This window comes from Ranitomeya variabilis, chromosome 1 (genome assembly GCF_051348905.1).
Source record: "Ranitomeya variabilis isolate aRanVar5 chromosome 1, aRanVar5.hap1, whole genome shotgun sequence".
NCBI classification, from domain to species: domain Eukaryota; kingdom Metazoa; phylum Chordata; class Amphibia; order Anura; family Dendrobatidae; genus Ranitomeya; species Ranitomeya variabilis.
The window spans coordinates 978,105,852-978,116,422 of record NC_135232.1 but is presented as its reverse complement, the minus strand read 5'-3'; positions in this window follow the sequence as shown (position 1 = coordinate 978,116,422).

The window sequence follows — 10,571 nt, the reverse complement described above, 5'->3', positions numbered from 1 at the left end:
CCCACTTCCCCATATGGACCCCACATGTTCACATTTTCTCCATTCAGCCCCCACCTCTCCATAATGTCCTCCACTTCTCCAATTGGTCCCCTCATTCCTCCATATTGTTCCACATGCTCCCTCCTCTCCATACTCTCCCAACACTTCTCCATATGGTCCACCCTCCTCCATGCTGCTTCCTTTCACAACTTTCACTAGTGACCTATAATATGCAAGCACGAAGCAGCTACTCAGTGATCACAGCAGCAGAGTCATGGGGTCAGCAGTAGAGATGAGCAAACATCATCGGCTCCCTCCTTTTTCGGCAAGCTAGAGCGCTTACCGAAGAAGATGCATCGGGAACCCGGCTACCTGGAGTGCTCAGGTAACAAGCTGTTCGGCGCCGCGGCTGTGTGATAGTCACAACACACAGGCTGTCCATGCATGGGTTGCGTACTAGCTCTTTTTTATTGAACTTTTAAGCATTATTTTGAAGCTGGCCAGGATTGGTGCAGCTTGCAGTTGCTTCTTTTGCCCAGCAGACTTCAGCGCAGGGCTTACAAGCTAAATAGCAGCGGTGGTCGATTTCCTGGGCAATGAGTTGTTATCAAAGGAAAAGTATGTCAAGAACAACTACAAATTTTAACAAGAACTTAATTGCAAAAAGTGCTTTATTCACAAGCATTATCTCAAGATGGGAATAACCCTTTAAAACACGATATGATGAAAACTGTTGTCTTTATCTATTTTCTAGAATACTCACTTAGCAGTATGTATCATCAGTCCTGTGAGGTAGTGGTTTTCTGTGCCACTATGAACACATAGCCTCAAGCCCGACATTATAGAACTGAACTAATGAGTCTGGCACCAACACATCTTACAGTTTTCTAAGAAGCTGGCATGCTATCATCGGTGGAAGTTGTCTCGTCCTTATCAAAAGAGAATCTATTTCAATATTATATACAGGAAGATGAAGTTCCTCGGCGGATCTTTTTTTTTTTTTTTTACAGAGTATCCGTTCTCAGATTCATACACAATATTTTTTTGCCATCATGTGGACACTTTTGAGAATTACACGTTACAGCCTAAAAAAATATCAGAAATCCCTAATCTCTATTCTTCTCAGACCTTTCAATGATAATACAAGATATGGAAATTATCTCTAAAATCAAACATTTAAGAGAGTGTTAATATAATTTTTCTGACAAAAACATTTAGTGATCTATTAATTAATTGTCATGAGCTGTATAAAAAACCATAGAAATTCAAAAGGAATGATCTAGTGCTACAATTAATGGCAGAATACATTCTCGTTAATCACCTTAAGTCCACATACACACTATCAGTATTTGGTCAGTATTTTACCTCAGTATTTGTAAGCCAAAATCGGGAGTGGAACACTCAGAGGAAAAATATAATAGAAACATGTCACCCACTCCTGCATTTTCCACCCACTCCTGGTTTTGACTTACAAATAATGATGTAAAATACTGACCAAATACTGAACGTGTGAACGTGGCCTACAGACGTTGTCCAGCAAGAGATATTGATGACTTATCTATGAAACAGTCCATCAATGTCAGACCCGTGGAGGTTCGGCACCCTGCATCCCCACCAATCAGCTGCCATTCCCCACTGGTGGCCAGCTCTACTGAACATGTAACCCCTGCTCCGGGTACTGCACACCAGTTCCTATTCTTTTAACCCCTTTGTGACATCAGGCATACATTTACACCGATGTCGGACTCCCTCCATTTGATGTGTGCTCTGGCGCTGAGCCCACATCTTTACCAGGACATGTCAGCTGTTTTGAACAGCTGACATGTGCCCGCAATAGCTGCGGGTGGAATCGCGATCCACCCTCGGCTATTAACCAGTTAACTGCCACTGTCAAACTCTGACAGAGGCATTTAATAAGCGCTTCCGGCAATCGTGCTGGAAATAAGCCCACCGGTGACCCGTGTCACGTAATTGCAGGTCACCGGTGTGTTGGCATGACAACCGGAGGTTTCCTGAAGACACATCAAATGGAGCAGTTGTCACTGTCGGGCTGCTGTGAGCGCTACCCAGTGGTCGGCGCTCAGAGCAAGTGAACAAATCTGCTATATACAGGGTGGGCCATGTATATGGATACACCTAAATAAAATGGGAATGGTTGGTGATATCAACTTCCTGTTTATGGCACATTAGTATATGGGAGGGCGAAAACTTTTCAAGATGGGTGGTGAGCATGGCGGCCATTTTGAAGTCGGCCATTTTGGGTCCAACTTTATTTTTTTCAATGGGAAGAGGGTCATGTGACACATCAAACTTATTTAGAATTTCACAAGAAAAACAATGGTGTGCTTGGTTTTAACATAACTTTATTCTTTCATGAGTTATTTACAAGTTTATGACCACTTATAAAATGTGTTCAAAGTGCTGTCCATTGTGTTGGATTGTCAATACAACCCTCTTCTCCCACTCTTGACACACTGATAGCAACACAACAGAAGAAATGCTAGCACAGGCTTCCAGTATTTGTTGTTTCAGATGCTGCACATCTCATATCTTCAAAGCATAGACAATTGCCTTCAGATGACCCCAAAGACAAAAGTCTAAGGGGGTCAGATCAGGAGACCTTGGTGGCCATTCAACTGGCCCAAGGCGACCTATCCACTTTCCAGGAAACTGTTCATGTAGGAATGCTCGGACCTAACACCCAAGATGGCGCACCACCACATTATGGGTGTCAGGTCCGAGCATTCCTACATGAACAGTTTCCTGGAAAGTGGGAAACTGTGTTGTGTTTATTTAATTAAAATACTTAATTGTGACTGTCTTTATTTAACATGTAACAATTATAGGATTAGTAATGGATAGGTGTCTTATTGACACTTCTCCATTACTAAGCTGTGGGCTTGATGTCACCTTACAATACAAAGGTGACATCAACCCCACTATTACCCCACTTGCCACTGCTACAGGGAAAGTGGGAAGAGAGGCTAAGTGCCGGAATTGGGGCATCTTAGAGATGCACCACTTCTGGGGTGGCCGAGAGCTGGTGTTTGTAGCCGGGGGTGCCAATATCCATGACCCCTTCCTAGGCTAATAATAGCATCCCACAGCGGTCTGCATATCCTTTTCTGGTTATTAATTATATGGGGACTCCACGTCATTTTTAGGGGGCTCCCCTATTTTAATAGTCAGTAAAGGCTAAGTATACAGCTGTGAGCTTATATGAATACCCTAGGAAACTCCATGGGTATTACCCCCTTCCCTTCCCAGGCTATAAACATCGGCCCCCAGTCGCTGGCTTTCCCTCTCTGGTTTGCAAAATTGCATGGCAGCCCACGACATTTTATTTCAAATTAAACAGATATTGCGTTTAAGGCCGGAGTCTCGCACCTCAATACCTGGCACTGCCGCTGGCACTCAAGACCAGAGTGTGTGGCTGCCTGCATTTCTATGCAGCTGAACGCTCCAGTCCGAGTGTCGGTGGCAGTGCCGGGTATTGAGGTGCAAGACTTGAGTGAGTTTCTCACAAGTGTGACCCTGGCCTAACGCAGATTTTGTGTGTGTGTCTTTATTTAACTCTTTATGTACCATTATGTACAATAAAAAATTGTATTGTGGTACCGTGTTAGCCAGAAAAATTGATGTGAATACTTTTCTGTCCAATGATGACAAAAATATTCTAGGAGTGATACCTTTATTGGCTAACCAGAAAATAATATGTTTGCAAGCTTTCAGAGCACAGTGGCTCCTTCTTCAGGCAGATTACAAATAGTTTACAGTATTTACCATTGTATCATGTTTATTACTAAACATCGGGCTTGGTGGGCTTGGTATTATCTATCTATCTATCTATCTATCTATCTATCTATCTATCTATCTATCTATCTATCTATGTGTGTAAACATTATTCTTCAATGCAGTATGTAAAAGAAGAGGTTGGACAAGGAAATTACATCACAATTCTATTTTTTTTCTTGGTAAATAATATATCTTTATTTAGCCTACAAAAATGCATTCAAATCCACATGAAAATCTGCATCAAATCTGCATAAAAAACGCATCGAATCCGCGCAGAAAATTCCACAAGCAAATCCGCAACGTGTGCACATAACCTAAAAACGTCCACTCGGCAATCAAAAAAATAAGCCCTCAGCTAACCCAAGATAACGAAAAATGGAAATGCTACGGGTATCGGAAGGTGGCGCAATTTATTTTTTTAACAAAGTTTGGATTTTTTTTTCCACTACTTAGATAAAAAAGAACCTAGACATGTTTGGTGTCTATGAACTCGTAATGACCTGGAGAATCACAATGGCAGGTCAGTTTTAGCATTTAGTCAAACAAAAACAAGTGTGGGATTGCACTTTTTTTTGCAATTTCACCGCACTTGGAATTTTGATCCCGTTTTCTAGTACACAGCATGGTAAAATCAATGGTGTTGTTCAAAAGTAAAATTCGTCCCGCAAAAAACAAGGACTCACATGGCCATATTGATGGAAAAATAAAAAAGTTATGGCTTTGAGAAGAAGGGGAGCAAAAAACGAAAACTCAAAACCGAAAAAAGCTTCGGGGGTTAAGGGGTTAAATAGTAACTGTTCCTGCTACACACTGAATTCCTCTGTGTCCTACAGGTCTGATCAAAGTGTTCACATCCTTTTGGGATAGAGCAAATAACAGCTGAGCAGTGGGAGGCAGGTGTTGGACCCCCACCACTCTTATCATGATGACCTATCTTTTCAGATAATGTTACCAGACAACCTCTTTCCCTCCCCCAGTACATACTACTATGTCTTGAGAGACTTTAAGGCATACTGCAGTAATAATATGACTTATCGCATGGTGAAGGCTCAGGAAATGAAAATGAGCCTGCACTAGCCGGAGATGGTGTCAATTATACTGCTCTGGCAAAAATTAAGAGACCACTGCAAAATTTTCAGTTTGATATTTCTCTTTATAGGTGTATTTTTGAGTAAAATGTAAATTGTTCTTTTATTCTATAAACTACTGACAGCATGTCTCCGAATTTCCAAGCAGAAATTCTGTATTTATTTTCGGAAAATGAGAAATGGTCAAAACAATAAAAAAATGCAGTGCTTGCAGATCTCAAATAATGCAAAAAAAAACAAGTTCATAATCATTTAGAAACAACAATACTAATGTTTTAACTCAGGAAGAGTTCAGAAATGAATATTTTTGTGGAATAACCATGATTTTTAACCCCTTTACACCGAGGATGGTTTGCACGTTAATGACCGGGCCAATTTTTACAATTCTGACCACTATCCCTTTATGAGGTTATAACTCTGGAACGCTTCAACGGATCCGGGTGATTCTGACAATGTTTACTCATGACATATTGTACTTCATGATAGTGATAAAATTTCTTTGATATCACTTGCGTTTATTTGTGAAAAAAAAACTGAATTTTGAAAATTTCGCAATTTTCCAACTTTGAATTTTCATGCCCTTAAATCACACAGATATGTCACACAAAATACTTAATAAGTAACATTTCTCACATGTCTACTTTACATCAGCACAATTTTGGAACCAACATTTTTTTTGTTAGGGAATTATAAGGGTTAAAAGTTGACCAGCGATTTCTCATTTATACAACACCTTTTTTTTTTAGGGACCACATCACATTTGAAATCACTTTAAGGGGTCTATATGATAGAAAATAACCAAAAGTGACACCATTTTAAAAGCTGCACCCCTCAAGGTGCTCAAAACCACATTCAAGAAGTTTATTAACCCTTCAGGTGTTACAAAGGAATTTTTGGAATGTTCAAAAAAAATGAACATTTCACTTTTTTTTCACAAAAGATTTACTTCAGATCCAATTTGCTTTATTTTACCAAGGGTAACAGGAGAAATTGGACCCCAAAAGTTGTTGTAGAATTTATCCTGAGTACGCCGATATCCCATATGTGGGGATAAACCACTGTTTGGGAGCATGGCAGAGCTCGGAAGGGAAGGAGCACCGTTTGACTTTTCAATGCAAAAGTGGCTGGAATTGAGATCGGACGCCATGTCGCGTTTGGAGAGCCCCTGATGTGACTAAACAGTGGAAACCCCCACAAGTGACCCCATTTTGGAAAGTAAACCCCTAAGGAACTTACCTACGTGTGTGGTGAGCACTTTGAACCCCCAAGTGCTTCACAGAAGTTTATAATGTAGAGCCGTAAAAATAAAAAATCATATTTTTTTCACAAAAATGATCTTTTCGCCCATAATTTTTTATTTTCCCAGGGTAACAGGAGACATTGGACCCCAAAAATTGTTGTGCAATTTGTCCTGAGTTCGCTGATACCCCATATGTGGGGGGGAACCGTGTGGGCACATGGCAGAGCTTGGAAGGAAAGGAGCGCCTTTTTGGAATGCAGACTTTGATGGAATGGTGTACGGGTGTCACGTTGCATTTGCAGAGCCCCTGATGTGCCTAATCATTGAAACCCCCCACAAGTGACCCCATATTGGAAACTGATCTAGATGCGTTGTGAGAACTTTGAACCCCCAAGTGTTTCACTAAAGTTTATAACGCAGAGCCGTGAAAATAAAAAAACATTTTTTTTTTCAACAAAAATTATTTTTTAGCCCCCAATTTTGTATTTTCACAGGGGTAACAGAAGAAATTGGACCCCAAAAGTTGTTGTCCAATTTGTCCTGAATATGGTGATACCCCATATGTGGGCGAAAACTACTGTCGGGACTCGGAAGGGAACTAGTGACGTTTTGCAATGGAGACTTTGATGGAACGGTCAGCGGGCGTCATGTTGCATTTGCAGAGACACTGATGTCTCATCGTTCACAGAAAGACCTCCAGTGAAAAATATGACATATTAAAATATATCCTTTATTAAATATTTTCTAAAAAATCTTAGCCAGTGCATTATTCAAAACCAACACCATTATAAAATACATACAATAGAAAAGGCCAAGGTGGTGCCTGGCCCTATACTGCACTATATGCACCCTACCTACCAGTGGAGGTTGGCACCCTATACCTGCACAAATGGCGCCCCAGCTCACCGTCGTCTGTCCCTTCTACCCCTATATAACCCTATAGGGTGGGGTAAGGAAAAATCATTAACATACATGTGGTGTGCCAAATGATGTATAGGCACTTCCGCTGCTGCGCATTCCTTGGAACGCATGGATGGATATTACAAAGGCTATATTTTGGACCTAACCAGGCATTTGATCCAAGGCACCATATTGAGAGGGGACCTGCCCTAATGTGCCGAGGACTATATCGGGGTGTATCATCTATGAATACGCTAAGTAGTCCCATATGATATATTTATCTACTCTTGATGAACCTCATGGGTAGAGGGGAAACGCTTCGAGTTGTGGTGGACATACTTATGGAGCTGTTGTGGATACACTTATGATTTTTTGTGGATAGACTAGTGACTGGTTTTGGTTATGGGTAGAATTGATGGATATCTGAGAAATCATATCAAATAGATTACTTATCTTATAGATGTATCTGGGGGTATCTCTATTTCTGAGCTATGTGTGAATGGACACTTGGGAGACCCATTAACATGAACTTTTAGAAAATTCCAGTAATACTGTAAACATTTTTGCACAAAGAGGCACTAAAGCACCTTATGTTAGAAGTCCTCAAATTTACAAAATTAGGGACATATTGGGGATAGCTGTCGAGGAGCGGGGGCGCTCTTTACGCTAATTAATAGGGTGCCAACCTCCGCAGACAGGTAGGATCATAACAGGGACAGCCTATCATTGACCCCTAGTTACAAGAGATTCTACCATTTTGGCACATCGCATGTATGTTAATGATTTTTCCTTACCCCACCCCATATGGTTATATAGGGGTAGCAGGGACAGACGACGGTGAGCTGGGGCGCCATTTGAGCAGGTATAGGGTGCCAACCTTCACTGGTAGGTAGGGTGCATATAGTGCAGTATAGGGCCAGGCACCACCCTGGCCTTTTCTATTGTATGTATTTTATAATGGTGAAGGTTTTGAATAATGCACTGGTTAAGATTTTTTAGAAAATATTTAATAAAGGATATATTTTAATATGTCATATTTTTCACTGGAGGTCTTTCTGTGAACGATTTGTCATTAAATTGGACCCCTAAAAGGTTATATATCATTTTTTCTATGAGCCACTAATGTACCTAAACAGTAGAAACCTCCCACAAGTGACCCCACTTTGGAAACTAGACCCCTCAAGGAACTTATCTAGGTGTGTTGTGAGAACTTTGAACCCCCAAGTGTTTCACTAAAGTTTATAATGCAGAGCCGTGAAAATAAAAAAACAATTTTTTCTTACAAAAATGATTTTTTAGCCCCCAAATTTTTATTTTCACAAGGGTAACAGGAGAAATTAGATGCAAAAGTTGTTGTCCAATTTATCCTGAGTACGCTGATACCCCATATGTGGGGGTAAACCATTCTTTGGGCACACGGCAGCTCGAAAGGGAAGGAGCGCCGTTTAACTTTTTCAACGCAAAATTGGCTGGAATTGAGATTGGACGCCATGTAATGTTTGGAGAGCCCCTTATGTGCCTAAACAGTGAAAGCCCCCCAATTTTAACTCCAACCCTAACCCCAACACATCCCTAACCCTAATCTCAACCCTAGGCATAACCCTAACCACACCCATAACCCGAACACACCCCTAACCCTAATCCCAACCCTATCCATAACCCTAACCACACCTTTAACCCTGACACACCCCTAACCCCAACCCTAATCCCAACCATAACCCTAATCCCAACCATAATGTAATCCGAACCCTAGCCCCAACCCTAAACTTAACTTTAGCTCCAACCCTAACCCTAATTTTAGCCCCAACCCAAACCCTAACTTAAGCCCCAACCCTAACCCTAAGGCCATGTGCACACGTTCAGGATTTTTTGCGTTTTTTTCGTGTTTTTTCGCTATAAAAACGTGATAAAAACGCGAAAAAAATGCTTACATATGCCTCCTATTATTTACAGGGTATTCCGCATTTTTTGTGCAAATGTTGCGATTTTTTCCGCGAAAAAATCCCATCGCGGAAAACAAAGCAACATGTTCATTAAAAATGCGTAATTGCGGGGATTCCGCACACCTAGGAGTGCATTGATCTGCTTACTTCCCGCACGGGGCTATGCCCACCATGCGGGAAGTAAGCAGATTATGTGCGGTTGGTACCCAGGGTGGAGGAGAGGAGACTCTCCTCCACGGACTGGGCACCATATAATTGGTCAAAAAAAAGAATTAAAATAAAAAATAGTCCTATACTCACCGTCTGATGGCCCCCGTAGTGTTCCCGCCTCTCTGATGCATGCTCTCTCTTCGGTTCCTATAGATGGTGTGGTTCAGGACCTGTGATGACGTCACTGTCTTGTGATTGGTCGCGTGACCGCTCATGTGACTCACGCGACCAATCACAAGCCGCGACGTCATCACAGGTCCTGAACCACACCGGCATCTATAGGAACAGACGCCGCTGAGGAGATCGTCTGGGTGAGTATAACCATTTTTTATTTTTTTTAATTATTTTTAAACATTCTATCTTTTACTATAGATGCTGTATAAGCAGCATCTATAGTAACAAGTTGGTCACACTTGTCAAACAGTATGTTTGACAAGTGTGACCAACTTGTCAGTCAGTTTTCCAAGCGATGCTACAGATCGCTTGGAAAACTTTAGCATTCTGCAAGCTAATTACGCTTGCAGAATGCTAAAAAAAGCGAAAAAAAACGGGGAAAAAACGCAAAAAAAAATGCGGATTTCTTGCAGAAAATTTTCGGTTTTCTTCAGGAAATTTCTGCAAGAAATCCGGACGTGTGCACATACCCTAACTCTAGCCCTAACCCTAATGGGAAAATGGAAATAAATACTTTTTTATTTTGTTATTTTTCCCTAACTAAGGGGGTGATAAAGGGGGTTTGATTTACTATTTATAGTGTTTTTTATAGCGGGTTTTTATGTTAGGCAGCTTTCACACACTAAAAGACGCTTTTTATTGCAAAAAATAGTTTTTGCATCACCACATTTTGAGAGATATAATTTTTCCATATTTTGGCCCACAGAGTCATGTGAGGTCTTGTTTTTTGTGGGACGAGTTGACATCTTTATTGGTACCATTTTCAGGCACATGACATTTTTGATTGCTTTTTATTCCAATTTTTGTGAGGCAGAATGAACAAAAAACAGCAATTCATGAATTTCTTTTGAGGGGGACGTTTATACCGTTCCGCGTGTGGTAAAATTGATAAAGCAGTTTTTTATGTTTTTTTTTTAGTTTTTTATGTTTTGGCGCTTTTATACAATAAAAACTATTTTATATAAAAAAAATAATTATTTTTGCATCGCTTTATTCTGAGAGCTATAACTTTTTTATTTTTTCGGTGATGGAGCTATGTTGTGGCTTGTTTTTTGCGAAACAAGATGGCGTTTTTAGCGGTACCACGTTTATTTATATCCGTCTTTTTGGTCACGTGTTATTCCACTTTTTGTTTGGCGGTATGATGATAAAGCATTGGTTTTTTGCCTTGTTTTTTTTTTCTTTAATGGTGTTCACTAAAGGGGTTAACTAGTGGGACAGTTTTATAGGTCGGGTCATTAC